This window comes from Pholcus phalangioides, unplaced genomic scaffold (assembly GCF_987345545.1).
Source record: "Pholcus phalangioides strain wild (caught in Gottingen) unplaced genomic scaffold, Ppha-v1.0 ptg000017l_1, whole genome shotgun sequence".
Taxonomy (NCBI): domain Eukaryota; kingdom Metazoa; phylum Arthropoda; class Arachnida; order Araneae; family Pholcidae; genus Pholcus; species Pholcus phalangioides.
The window spans coordinates 25314256-25329154 of record NW_028301610.1 but is presented as its reverse complement, the minus strand read 5'-3'; positions in this window follow the sequence as shown (position 1 = coordinate 25329154).

Here is a 14899-nt window from a genome sequence, read left to right as displayed (position 1 = left end):
GGGACGTAAAAAAAAACAAAAAAACGGGAAAGAGAAACAACAAGGTCTTGAATCATAATGTTGAAGGAAAAATCTCCCTAGAGAAAGCTTTCCCCATTATTTATTTTCTATTGTTTCTCCATGTATATACATTTCAAAAAGGAAAAGTTTTCTAGATATTTCTTTGAATTGATTTTTCTAAACTCTTTAGAACCGAAAAGTTTGGATCTAAGTACGGAAACATTTATATATTGTGACCAATAAAATTACATTAAAAATAACCTCTTAGAGTATCTTTCCGGGATGAAAGTTTAGACAATGGTATTGAATCCTATGAATGTATTCATACTCAGAGCCGCCCTTAGGGGTGTGCAACAGGTACGGTAGACGCGATCCCTGTGCTTTGTAAGGCCCCGCACTGACAGTAAATTACTGGAGGATTTCAACAATTTTGATTATTTGTTGTTGCATTAATTTTGATTTTTCATCAATTCTGGAATTATTTTTTCCATTAATTCTGAATTTTTACTCATTCTTCAATTATCACTTCCATTAATCGTGAATTTTCATCGATTCTGCAATTATCACTTCCATTAATCGTGAATTTTCATCCATTCTGCAATTATCACTTCCATTAATTGTGAACTTTCATCAATTCTGGAGCCATTACTTTCATTAATTCTGAATTTTCACAAGTTCTAGAATCATTTTCTTCATTAATTCTGAATTTTAATCAATTCTGGGATTATTTCTTTCATCAAATTTGAATTTTCATTGGTGCTGAAATTATTTCTTTCAATTATTTTCAATTCTTCAAGTTTAAAATTTTCATTAGTTCCAGGAATCTTTTCTCACATTAGTTTAAAATTGCGTTCACTGGTTATTTTTTCGTCAATTTTTCTGTTATGGATATTTTTCAGCATTATAGTATATTTCAGAATATACTATAATGCTGAGAAATACTTGCTGTGTGGAAAGATGCCGATCCCTTCCCCCCCCCCCAAAATGTACAAAATCAGCTCAAAATGGGCCCTAAACATTTCTTGGTGCCTGAAATTGTTGCAACGCACCTGGCCTCGCTGTCATTTTCGCTGCGGGCCCAGCGTCTGGTAAATGCGACCCTGGTCACACCCAGACTCATGCTATCCCAATTTGCGCGATTTCAGAGATATGCGATTTTCTGCGAGAAATACCTGGTTCTTGAATTCAGTATAATTCGTAAGCTTTTATGGGATTATAGCTGACATGAAACAATATTTATTTATCAACTCTATTTATGCAATATTGCTTGGCCGAGGCCTATACAAGAGCGTTGATGGGATTTGACATAGGAGATGCTACATACAAAATCAGAAATTGAGATACAGTCTAAAATATTTGATGGAAGGTTGTTCTCTCTCGTCAATAATTATTCGGGGGGGGGGGGGGGGGGAGAGGAACTAAATTTGAAGCAATGTGTGGATGCAAGAAAAGGTTTCAATTTTTGAGAGTGTGATTGAGTTAATCAGAAAAATTTGAAGATTTGTTTAGAATATGTGGGAGGTGTCAATGTTAAAATAGCCGTGGATAATTGGATAATTTTGAAAAGTAGGGATAGGTGAGCGATATATCCACGGGAGGTAAGTGGTAGGATATTAAGTTGGCGTTTGGGCTGTGTGATGGAAACAGAGGAGGACCTGCAGTTTAAAATAAAGCGGGTGGATTTATTTTGGATAGATTCCAGCTTATCTATATTGGTTTGTGTATGGGGGGGGGGGGTCCCGAATTTCGTAGGCATAGGAGAGGACAGGAATTATATAAGTTTAGAAGCATAGGAGGTGGTGGGTGGAATATTTGAGGTTACGACGAAACAAAAAAAGTTTTTGGAGTCATTTTTTAAATATATAATCCGTGTGGAGATTCCAACGGAGGTCGGCTGAAATTATCACACCCAGGTATTTGTAATGGGAAACCTCTGTGATTATAGAATTATTAATTGAGTATAGGAATTCAAGGGGAGATCTTTTTCGGGTAAGTTTCATGTAGACTGTGTTAGAGATATTTAGGAGTAGTTGTGAGGACGAGAACCATTCAGATATAGTGTTAAGGTTGTGCTGGAGAGAATCTTGGTCGGATCTGTTGTACTAAATCGTTTGATAAATAATGCAATCGTCGGCGAAAAGTCTGATGGAGCAATTGATTGGTATTGGTAGGTCATTGATATATAAATAATAAAGGGGACCGATCCTTTTGGCGTGCTAGACTTGACTCGGAGGTATGAGGAGTTTTGGCCCTTGAAACAGACAAACTGACTGCAATCAACAATGAAGTCCTCCACTCATTTCTGTAACTGAACGCAGAGGCCAAGAGGATTTGGAATTTGAGAAGAAGTTTACTATGGAGCACCGTGTCAAATGGCTTGGAAAAATCCAAGTATACGATATCAGTTTGTAGGTTGTTGTCAATACTCTCTATTAGAGTACAATACTATACTATTTCATTTATTAAGTCTTGAATGAAAAGAGCTGATTGGGTGGAAACAGATAATGATGATCGAAAGCCGTGTTGGTTGGGAAAAAATAAGTTAATTGAGTCAAGGTGTGAACAGATTTCCTTGGCAACTATGTGCTCCAAAAGCTTGCAGCAGATAGAGCTGATGGCGATTGGTCTAAAATTTGGGGAATTGGAGAGTAGACCTGATTTATGAATAGGTGTTATTTTATTAATTTTCCAGTAGGAGGACAAGCAAAAGGTATTCAATGAGACGTTGAAGATGATTAAAAGATAGTTAGAAAATTCATCTGCACAAAATTTGAGAATATGGTTTGGTACCCCATCTGGGCCCGTGGAGTGTGGTTTAAATTTTTTTAATCGATTCGAAAGGCCCTCTTTAGAGAAAAAACCGGATTGGAGTTATGACGGGAGTCAGAAACGGAGTAATATGTTGAGTATTATGCGTTAATCAGGTTAAAAAATATACAGGGTGTCCAAAATTGTTTGCACGGGAATACCTCTGTAACCGTTGACTTTAGAAACATGCTTTTATAAGTAATTACAAAAAGTTTTCAAACGACGTGTAGTTACTTAAAATTTGTTTGAGTGGTCGTATACATGAAAAAATAAAGAAATTAAGTTTTTATTCAGTTCTCGTGTGCTAAAGAAACCTAATTAGAAAGTTGTTGCCCTGTCCCTTCTGAGGCCAACCAAAAAATTCCACGTTCCTAAGTGCAATATTCACTGAAATATTTGAGTTCAACAATCGCAGGAAAATTGGGGAAAAAAAGTGTTTTTTGAATATATGTAGGAAAAACAGAATTTTTGAATTTTTTTGTAAATACTGGTGTTTTTCGAAAGTTGGTTCCAATTAACTAATATTTAATGTATATGCAAAGTTGCACTTTCGACTTACGCGTCAAATGTCGGTCCCACCTATCGCGTAACTCCATGGCATTATTGTACTTGATGTGAAAAATATTCGTTGAATTGAGCCAATTTGAATAGTAATGATGAGGAATGATGAATTCAATTCACGTGAATGAATTCGGTGTTGCTCTCAACTCTTGGGAAATGATATTTCAATGATAATAAATAATGTAGGGAATTCTTAAGTATACATTTTTGGGTGTTTTTGTTGGTTTTTTTTTTTCACTCTCCCACCAAATGATTTTTTCAAGTTTACCTCAACAAACCACTCACATTACCATAACCTTAGAAAGCGAACGTCCAATTAAAGTCGGATTACTTCCCATAAGTGTATGTTGAAAGAAAGTATAAAAAATTACTTTAAATATATTTGAACCCTCGATTTCTCAAATTTCTTAAGTAATAAAAAATGGTGACAAGAGAGAGAAAAACGACTGATATAAACTTTTTTTATATTTTTTTTCATCCAGCTTGAAAAATTGTATTGAGTAGAAAAATGAGAAAATAAACTTCTTTTCCTCGAGGTTTCTTGTCGCGATGACATTACACGAGTTTTAATGAGGGAACACGGCGAGAAAATACAACAGGATGAATGAGTACACATACCATATAACTAAAGGAAAAAAGAAATACTAACAGTTTTTTTTAAAAATGCCATTAGAGTACAGTTCGTAAAGCTCGTTAGTGCAGTTTACGTCAAAACTTTTGCCTGAGAAGTACACTTCCGCGCATGCGCTGAACGAGTCTTAAAGTCATATCCGTTGAAACCGATAACCAATAGGAAGGCAGTTGTTAAATACACTGAAGTGCCAAAAATCATGAGATACCTACTCTTTCTATCGGGAATATAGATATAGATCAGCGGTTCTCAACCGGTGCTCCACGGAGCGCTAAGGGCTCCGTGTGAACTTCTAGGGACCGCTCGAGGAAAATAAAAAAACAGTATAAATTATAAAAAAATAATAATTATTAATACTTTTGAATAATAAAAATAAGTCAGTAACTTTGATGAATAAATAAAAAATAGGCCTACGGGCTCTGTCATAGAAATTATATACCGGAAAGGGCTCCGTGGGTCACAAAATGTTGAGAACCGCTGATATAGATAATGCAGATATCGATAGAAAGAACTCTTGTATCGGGATTTGCATTTCTCGCAGCGAGGCGCGTTGGGGCGCCGATAAAGATGATAAATTACGATGAAATATATTTTGAAATTTCAATTTTCACCGTATAAGTCGCTCTTCCCGCTTTCTGTCGGGATTTGTATTTCTCTGTAGCATAATATTTTGTATGTTTGTAAGGGGGGGGAGAAGTCATTAAAAAAAGTCTTAGTTATTCGGCATATTTATACGATGTCTTGACTCGGCCTCTTGAACGTTGTATAAACGAAGTTCCCCGGTATTATGCAGTGGAGTTGGCGAGAGGTGATGCTATGTCCTGTTATTCAATATATATATATACAGGGTGATTCGAATTTCAATCTTCAAACTTTTAGGGGAGGTAGAAAACACAAAAACAAAGCAGAATCGCATTAGAATGAATGACCGGAAACCCAAACCTGATCAGCTGGAGGATAAATGAAGATGCAGAAATGACAAGCCAATAATGGGTGGAAAATCTCTTTATTTAGCGATACTTTACACGAGGACAGTACGTGTGCACGTGCTCAAAGTTCTTACCATCCACAATTATGCACGCTTCTCAACGGCGACGTATTAATTGTCGAACCCTTTCAAAAATACTCGGCGGTTCGTGGACGTTTTCAGCTGCGACGGAGATTCTTGCGACGAGGTCGGTGTGAGAGTCAACGGGCGTCTCGTAGACCATGGCTTTCTGGGTCCCCGACGAGAAGAAATCCAGGCTAGATAAATCGGGTGATCGTGGTGGCCATGGGACGGGTCAACCATGCCCAATCCAACGAGGCGCAAACGCCTCCAGCTGATCAGGTTGGGGTTTCCGGTCATACATTCCTATGTAAAACATTGATTCGGGCTTGTATTTTTTTTAGTTACATTCCCGACCGGCAGGACCGTTGTTAGGATTCTTGACTGCCGCCCGGGCATACATTATTGTGCCGCCCCCACAACTTTAATATTCGATAATTTTATAACGGCGTTCTTTGTTCCCGCCTAAAACTATCGCCCCCTAAATTTTGCCGCCCGGGGCAATTGCCCCCCTCCCCAGTTCCGGCCCTGCCGACCGGGCAGGTAAATTTATTGAGATTAGTCCGCCCTACAACACCTTCAATTCCTTATTAATTCATTATTGATGAATGAAATTCGCATATGTGGATTATACGCCGCTACGGACAATACGATAAATTTTTTTCTCGAAGTCGTGAAATTAATATCTGCGTATTACACACCACCATGGCTTGTAAACAAGAAATATCGATAGCTAAATTACATTTAAACAATGTAATTTAGATATGATTCTGAGCATTTAGCAATCATTTTTCCACAAATATCTATTTGTAGAATACGTAAAACTAGTAATTATGTGAAATTTTAATTTTTGGTTAGAAAAGTGCCACCCTTAAATCGATGCAGCTCTTACACCTATGAGGATAATAGGCCAATAAATATGATGCATCCACGATTTCACTGAAAATAACGAATTAATTCAATTTTTTTTAAAATACGGGAAAAAATGTGGGACACAGCGTCCAAAAAAGTACGAAAAACACGCGCGGTCACCTTAATTACAATGTATTGTTTAAGTACAGTTTTTGCAAACAAATATATCGAAAGAAAAAATTCAAAGTGCATGCACATGACTGTCTATGTGGTCCCGTGTATATTTGGATATACAAGGTATATAAATACAGTCAAAAAACCCTTTATAAATATTTTTTTTCAATTTTTTTGGTACAGAGTGGTTATAAATGAACTGACACTACTCAGACGTATGTAGCGCTCATCCTGATGGAGGTATTTTTATGAAACTTTGTAATATATAGCAGGTATAGGATATATGGACTATTGTGGAAAAAGAAAGATATAATACAAAAATAGTTCAAATTTTGACCGCCAGATGAAAAATTGGAGCTTTTTTTACAACAGTTATCTTTTTCGCATGGTTTAAATAACGAATATACCAAGTTTCAATGAAATACGTCCACCACAACGGGTGCTACATAAGTCAAACTAGTGTCATTATAATTAAGCTGACATTACTCCGACCTATGCAGCGCCAGTTGTGATGGTCTAATCCTAGACCTATCAGGGCCTTAATTGCTCAGGTGCTCATGGCGGTGTCCTTTGCCCTCTGCTTCTTAATTTGTGAATGCGTGATTTCCTAGTGGTTCCAAAAGAAATTACCGCCATTTATGCTGATGATAATTTGTGCAGCTAAAATTGCAAAGAGAAAGCCTTATCAAATCTCCAAGAGATGGTCCAAAAAGTTGAATAGTAGTCTTCGAAGTCGAGCTTAAATTGAATGCTAGAAGACCTGTTTTCACGAGGGCAACTGGAAAAATTCTGTTTTTCCCAAATGTATTTATAAGCGTGCAAGGAAACATCATTCATCCATCTGATATACATAAATACCTTGGTGTAATTTTCGATAAACGTCTTTCGTTTGCCCATCACTATTCTGAATTTATTTAAAAACAAAAGCTGGGCGCGGTAGCCCAGGTCGAGAAGATACTCGCCTAAAATACCAAAGGATATTTAGAGGTGCTGCGAGTTCGATACCCGGTTCATCCTTGTCAGAAACTTTCCTAACACAGGGATACAACAAATACGGTGGCATGACCACAGAAAAAGTTTGCTACCGCAGGGAGTTCCAACCGAGGGGTTAGCGCACCAACCTCTCGGTGAGTATAAAAAAGGCTGCCGTTCGAAATCGGCAATAAATTGTAGGTCCCGGACTAATTCACCCTCGGGTATAGAAAATGATCGCGGTGCGGCAAAAATGATCAAACGATCAAATTAAAAAAAGCCAAACAAGCCGGAGGTCCACTATCAAAACCGCAGGCGTAATACGGCTGTTTCTATCGACAACAAACTCATTTTGTATAAATTGATGATACGTCCTACATTACTTTACGCAGCTCCTGCCTGGATGTGTGCTAGAAATCCCAATATTATTGACCTTGAACGTTTCCAAAACGTAAAACTCCGAGGTTTTACCAGATCCCCCTCGGTTAATCAGAAATAGGCATATACGCAGAGATATCAAGATTGAAACAATCATGGATTATGCCATCTTACTCATCGTATTACCATTTATTCATCTTACATCATATTATCGCATATAATTATTTAGCATCAATTCCCATCATTATATAATATCCATTAGTTCCTGTGGAGGTGGCTGTTAATTCCAGGGGAGAAGCTGTACTTCCATCCACATTTCAAAATATTTCGCCATCTTAGAGATGGTGTGAGATGTCTCTTAAATTGTCATCACCCCTCTTCTCTTATACCAACCATTGCTTCAATCCACTACTGCATTTAATTGGCAGAGCGATGATGGAGGGGGTATGAGCTGTTAAACTCTCATCTACGGCACCCCGATATACGAGTGAAGGTTCAAGGTTTCATTGAAACTTGGTACATGCGTTATTTGGGAAAAGATAACTGTGATAAAAATGCGCCATTTTTTCACCTGGTGGTCAAAAGTGAACTATTTTTTTAATAGAATCTTTCTTTTCCCCATGATGCATGTATTCTATATACCAAGTTTCATCAAAATACTTCCACCAGAATGGACGATATATACATCTGAGTTGTGTGAATTTATTTATAACCACCCCGTATTTAAAAAATACAACTTTTAATTTCATTTCAAAATACGGCTACATATGAGAATAATACTTCTAATACAATAAAAAGAATTGATTCTTTGCCGGTGTCATTTTTTGATAGCTGCTTAAATTTTACGTGCTCAGCGATTTATAAAATCGCACCGGAATCGAAACTAAAATTCAAGGGAAAAACTATTCAACTTTGCTAAGCAAAATTTTATTTGTTTATAGGTAACGACAAAATAAAGGCAGAATATTTTTTACCCTTATATAATTAAGCATTATATCTAATTAAAAAAATTCGCTCTAATTAATTAAATTGCTGTGTTGGTGTATTGTTTCAATTAAAAATATGCTAACAGCACCAATTTACATCTATTTTTACAAAAATAAAATTTTCAATATGTTTTTATGGCGGTGATCCATAGAGGGTTATTCACAATACATTATTTAAATAGTTTTAGCGAACAAATATAGTGAAAGAAACAATTCAAAATGCATGTACTTAAAATGTCTTTCTTGAAATTCAATTGAACAGAAGAAAAATGTAATTTATGAGTGATCTTTAAAAGGAAGAAAAATATATTTCGAAGAAATGCCATCGATTCTTGATCCTATCAATATGTAAATTTTTGTGACTGCGAGGGAATAAGATTCATTCAAATTCAATGCGTGAGTAATGTTAGATTTTTATTTATTTTTTTAAGGAAAAATTGAATCTCATCTAAATTCATAGAAAAAGTATGCTTCGTAAAAAAAAAAAAAACAATAACAATTTTAAATTAACTTTAAAACATATAAAAAAAATTAGAAATTTTCGTCTTTGACAGAAAAATAATTTCTGTCTTTGAAAGGTGGGAATTTTCTCGAAATTTTATCATTATTTAATAAAACAACTTAAAATGACAGATGTATTCAAGTACATTAGAATTATAACAAATATTATGTTTGCATTTCAGTGTAATTCAATTTGAAATTTCATAATAATTCGTAAAATAAAATGAACGAGTTTTCGTTTTTCTACCAGGGAAATGGATATATTATAATAAAACTGAACTTATATTGCTGGGAAAAATTTCCAAGAATTTGAAATTTCTTATTAATATAAATATAAAAAAAATTGATAATATCGATTATTTTCATCGGAAATAACGAAATAAATTTTCCATTTTTTCTAATAAAATCCTTGGAAATGTGTAATTTTTGAAAGGGTTTTCTTAAATGTTGGTAATAATGAAAAAAAAATACAATTCAGATTAATTTTTAATTTTTGTTCGAAATCATTTTTTTTCCGGAAAGTTGAGAAAAAACCTTTTGTCCCAATTTCTCACGCCTAAGACTAAAAGGATTTCTATTCACCGGAGAAATTTTAACCATTGTTCAAATTTCTTTCGACAATCAAAAACCTTTATATTCCGTCTCAATTATTCTGATATATGAATAATTTTTTCTCTAAATTTTTAAAAAAAAGAACCAGGTGTGCTATTATAATTAGTTCATTAGATTCAAAAAATAGCTCTTTTTGTACGTTTAATTTTCTGGTATGAAAATAGCGGAGAAATATTTCTCCCAATTTTTTTTATTCCATCATTATTGTTCGTTTCCGAGCGCTATTCACGATCTTTTTCGTTAATTTTTAGTAGTACTTTATTAAAAAGAATGGATTATATATTAAATGTTTTTCACATGCTGAAGATGTTTCCTGAATTTTTGTATCTCCATGGATATGGACAATGCTGAAAGGATTTTCTCAAGAATAATCGGAATTACACAATTGCTCGAGCGTGTTTTGTTGTTTTTTATCTTCATTCCTTGGAATGTCACAGTTTTCTTTTGGTGTGAATAATTTAAACTATTTTACTATTTTTTTCTTAAGCCTTGAATGCTCAATTTTTTTTCGAGCCGATACTTTTTTTTCATACCGTTCCATAAAGTTTCCATAGAAACTTTAAAAATGAATAAATACCGGAAAAATAACCGAAATAGAAAACGGTTTGCAAGGTTAGCATCGCTACGTCACGGGAATTTTTTTAAGGAAAAAAAGCTCAAGAAACAGCCGATAGGTAGCGCTGACGTACAAAAGTCAAAGAAAAGATGCGCAAATAACGAACAGAATGCCTCCAAATCGTTTATTACAGCAGTATGTGTTTGTTCCACATGACCACCATCACCACATTGCAGGCGAGTCACAAATCCAGCAACGTTTTGCTTGTGTGAAAGATATATATCGAACACCGTCACGTTTATGCAAGATGGACAACTAGTCACACTGCTACTCTCGTTCAAGGCATTACTTATACGGACGTTCAGGGAAGACAAAATCATTAGCAGGCGTTGCAGGTTCCCATGGCCTCCTCGGTCTCCAGATTTGACACCGGCAGACTTCTGGTTATGGGGATATCCGAAATCCCGGGTGAATCGATCCGGTCCATCCAATCTGTCGGAACTGAAAGATGCGATCCGCCGAGATGTGTCATGCATACATCCGAAGCTGCTGCACTTTGCCGTTGCTGGATTTGTGACTCACCTGCAATGTGTTATCCCCTGTGGTGGTGGTGGTGGTCATGTGGAGCACATACTGCCGTTTAAACGATTTGGAGTCATTCAGTTCGTTATTTGCGTATCTTTTCTTTGACTTAAGTACGTCAGTGCCACCTATCGGCTGTTTTTGAGTTTTTCCCCCCCATGTCATAAAAAAATTCCCGTGACCTAGCAATTCTAACCCTGCAAACAATTTTTTTTCGGTTATTTTTCCGGTTTTTATGAATTTTTAACGTTTTTACGGACTTTTTGCCCACCCTGTAGATAATGACACGTATTGAAAACCAAAAAAATTAAAAAATCTATTTCGAATTTTTCTGCTTATGCATGGTCTTATCGAAGCCATGTAAGGGCTCAAAATTCGCACTGCGTTTAGAAACCTGCATTTTCGATTGCAATTTTTCGAAAAGACAGGTGTTTTTAATTTATATTGGTTTCAATTAACCAATATTTAATGGATGCAAAATTGCATCCCAACTTACGCATTTATTGTCAGTTCCACCTATCGCGTAAATTTGAGGGTATTACTTGATATGAACTTTCATTCGAATTCGTTCATTACAACAGTCAATAGGAGTGTGAAAGTTCTGTCAGCTTAGTTATACAAATACAACATCCCAACATTCAAAATGCCCAACGAAATGGATGAGAAATTATGACCTCCCTGCATAAAAAGTCTTCAAGAATAGTACTTTGAGTGAATTTTATGATTAGTTTAACCAAAGCCGCCCTTAGGGGTGTATGACAGGTGCGGTAGCGTCGGGCCGCGTGGTTTGGAGACCCCGCACTTGCGGTAATAAAAGTGAAAAAATATACATATATTTAAAAAGAACCTTTTTCTCCCTAGTAAGCAAGGTGTCTGAGCTTCAACTGATTTGATTCTGAAATTTTCATCAATTCTGGAATTATTTCTTTCAATAATTCTGGAATTTTCATAGGGGTGCAGGAATTGTTCCCTTTATTACTTCAAAATTATCTTCATTTTTTTAATTTTCATCAGCTCAAAATTTTCATATATATTGTATTTACATTCAATTGGGTGTTTAAATTTTTTGTATGGACATTTTTGAGCATTTCTGTACATTTTGTTATATTCTATTCATTAATTGTGGAATCATTTCTTTCATCTCTTCTGGAATTTTCATCAATTTTGGAATTGCTTCTTTCATGAATTTTGGAATTATTTCTTTCATCAATTTTGGAATTATTTCTTTCATCAATTTTGGAATTATTTCTTTCATCAATTTTGGAATTATTTCTTTCATCAATTTTGGAATTATTTCTCTCATTAATTATGAATTTTAATTTTGTTTCTCTCTTATTTTCTCTCACATTAATTCTGCATTTTCATCAATTCTCGGAATTTAATCTTTCATTAATACTAGGTTTTCATCTTTCCTTCAATAGCGGAATTTTTTTGTGTCATTTATTCTGAATCTTCATTGGTGAATAGAGCTTTTTCTGCATTTCTGCATATTCTGTGATGATGTCTGAAAGCCCGTTTCCCGTCCTCTACAAAATGTATGAAATCGGGGCTAAGGAGCCTCAAAATTATTTTCGCACCGAACCCCGCTATTTGGGGTCCGGTGACTAATTGGTGACTTGCTAACTGAAAACTTTTCACTACCTGAACGTTCATCGATTAGAAGAAATGAAAACAACAACGAAAAAGCTCAACGATGTGAGGCCATCAAAATCATCTTAACAAATAAATTACTGATAAATTACCTGATAGCAAATTTTATCGAAAGATTAGTGAATAAGTGAGTGGCCGTCCGCCAAATTTAGGTCTCGCAATCTCACAGAACTTAACCTAACTAGAGACCTAGGTTCCTACCCAGTGCAGTGTCGTAAATTTGCCAGGTAGGGCCTCTGGAAAATCACTTGGCCCGGAGGCCCACGATATTCTTAAGACGGGCCTGACGGGGAGCAGGGGTCTTCACCCTTTCAGATATTGCAGGCCAAGGTAAAATTTCCATGACGTCTGAGGGCCATCAAGCCATACCGCTGTATTTAGATTCACATCGTGGCGTCTTAACGCGTGGACCCAACGAGGTCTAATGCTCCGAGCCAAACAGAGAAGCTTTGATTTTTTAAAATTAAAATTCTGAAATTATTTTTCTTCAGTTATGAATCTTCATCAATTCTGAAAATATTTCTTTCAATAATTCTGGAAATATTTTTTTCAATAATTCTGGAAATATTTCTTTCAATAATTCTGGAAATATTTCTTTCAATAAGTCTGGAAATATTTCTTTCAATAATTCTGGAAATATTTCTTTCAATAATTCTGAAAATATTTTTCATTAATGAATTTTCATGAATCACGAAATAATTTCTTCCACCAATTCTGAAATTGTTTATTTCAATAATTCTAAAATTATTTCTCATTTATTCTAAAATTATTTCTCATTTATTCTAAAATTATTTCTCATTTATTCTAAAATTATTTCTCATTTATTCTAAAATTATTTCTCATTTATTCTAAAATTATTTCTCATTTATTCTAAAATTATTTCTCATTTATTCTAAAATTATTTCTCATTTATTCTAAAATTATTTCTCATTTATTCTAAAATTATTTATCATTTATTTTAAAATTATTTCTTTCAGTCACTATGATATTATTTCTCATTAATTCCAAAATTATTTCTTTCAATAGTCCGAACTTTGGATGAAATTATTTCTCATTGATTTTGAAATTAGTTCTCATTAATTATGAAATTATCTCCCATTGATTCTGAAATTATCTCCCATTAATTCTAAAATTATCTCCCATTAATTCTAAAAATCTCTCCCATTGATTCTGAAATTATCTCCCATTAATTCTAAAATTATCTCCCATTAATTCTAAAAATCTCTCATTAATTCTGAAATTATTTCTCAATTAATTCTGAAATTATTTCTCAATTAATTCTGAAATTATTTCTCAATTAATTCTGAAATTATTTCTCAATTAATTCTGAAATTATTTCTCAATTAATTCTGAAATTATTTCTCAATTAATTCTGAAATTATTTCTCAATTAATTCTGAAATTATTTCTCAATTAATTCTGAAATTAATTCTGAAATTATTTCTCAATTAATTCTGAAATTAATTCTGAAATTATTTCTCAATTAATTCTGAAATTATTTCTCAATTAATTCTGAAATTATTTCTCAATTAATTCTGAAATTATTTCTCAAATTATTCTAAAATTATTTCTCGTTAATTCTAAAATTATTTCTCGTTAATTCTGAAATCATTTCTTTCATATGATTATGAAATCATTTCTTTCATATGATTATGAAATCATTTCTTTCATTATGACAACCATATTTTTATGGGCATCTTTTTATCAGCCACCTCGTTGGGCATTTTGCCTGTTGTGGTGTTGTATTTGTATTTGTATTTGTATTTGTATATGATTATGAAATCATTTCTTTCATATGATTATGAAATCATTTCTTTCATATGATTATGAAATCATTTCTTTCATATGATTATGAAATCATTTCTTTCATATGATTATGAAATTATTTCTCACATTTAGTTTTGAAATATTTTCTAAAAGTGAATTTGAAATTATTTTCTTTTATAAACTTTTTTCAACATTTCTATAAATCTTGTAACTGTAAACCTTTTCGTTGGAAGGCCCCTTGCAGAAAGCTTCGAGAGCCACATGTGTCCCGCGGACCATGTGTTGTAGACTCTCGACCTAGGCCAACGATTCACACAGGGATTATGATTACATCACCCCCCCCCCCTTTAGATTGCCACAAATGTATCTCGAAATCCTCGTATCCTCCCAGGGGTGTCTTTACATTGCGTATATATTTGGGGTAAGAAATCAGCATCCAAAAATTCATTCAATGTTAAAAAATATACCTCGTTAGTGCGTCATCCGGTTAACACGTCACTCCGCTTAACGGGTCACTTTTTGGAAGTCCCAGTTGTCCTCAGGCAGGAATTGGCACAGCTATGGCTTACTCCGTTTAACGAGTCACTCCGCTTACTAAGTCATATTTTTGCTCTCCCAAGAGTGACTCATTAACGAGGTTTGACTGTACAGAAATGCTGAAATATTTCCATATAAAAAAAATTAAAGACACAATTAAATGTAAATTTACACAAAAATTGACGAAAATATAAAAATATAAAATAATAAATAATATAACATAATTGAGCTGATGAAAATTTAAAACTGAAGATGATTTTAAATTAATAAAGGAAACAATTCCTG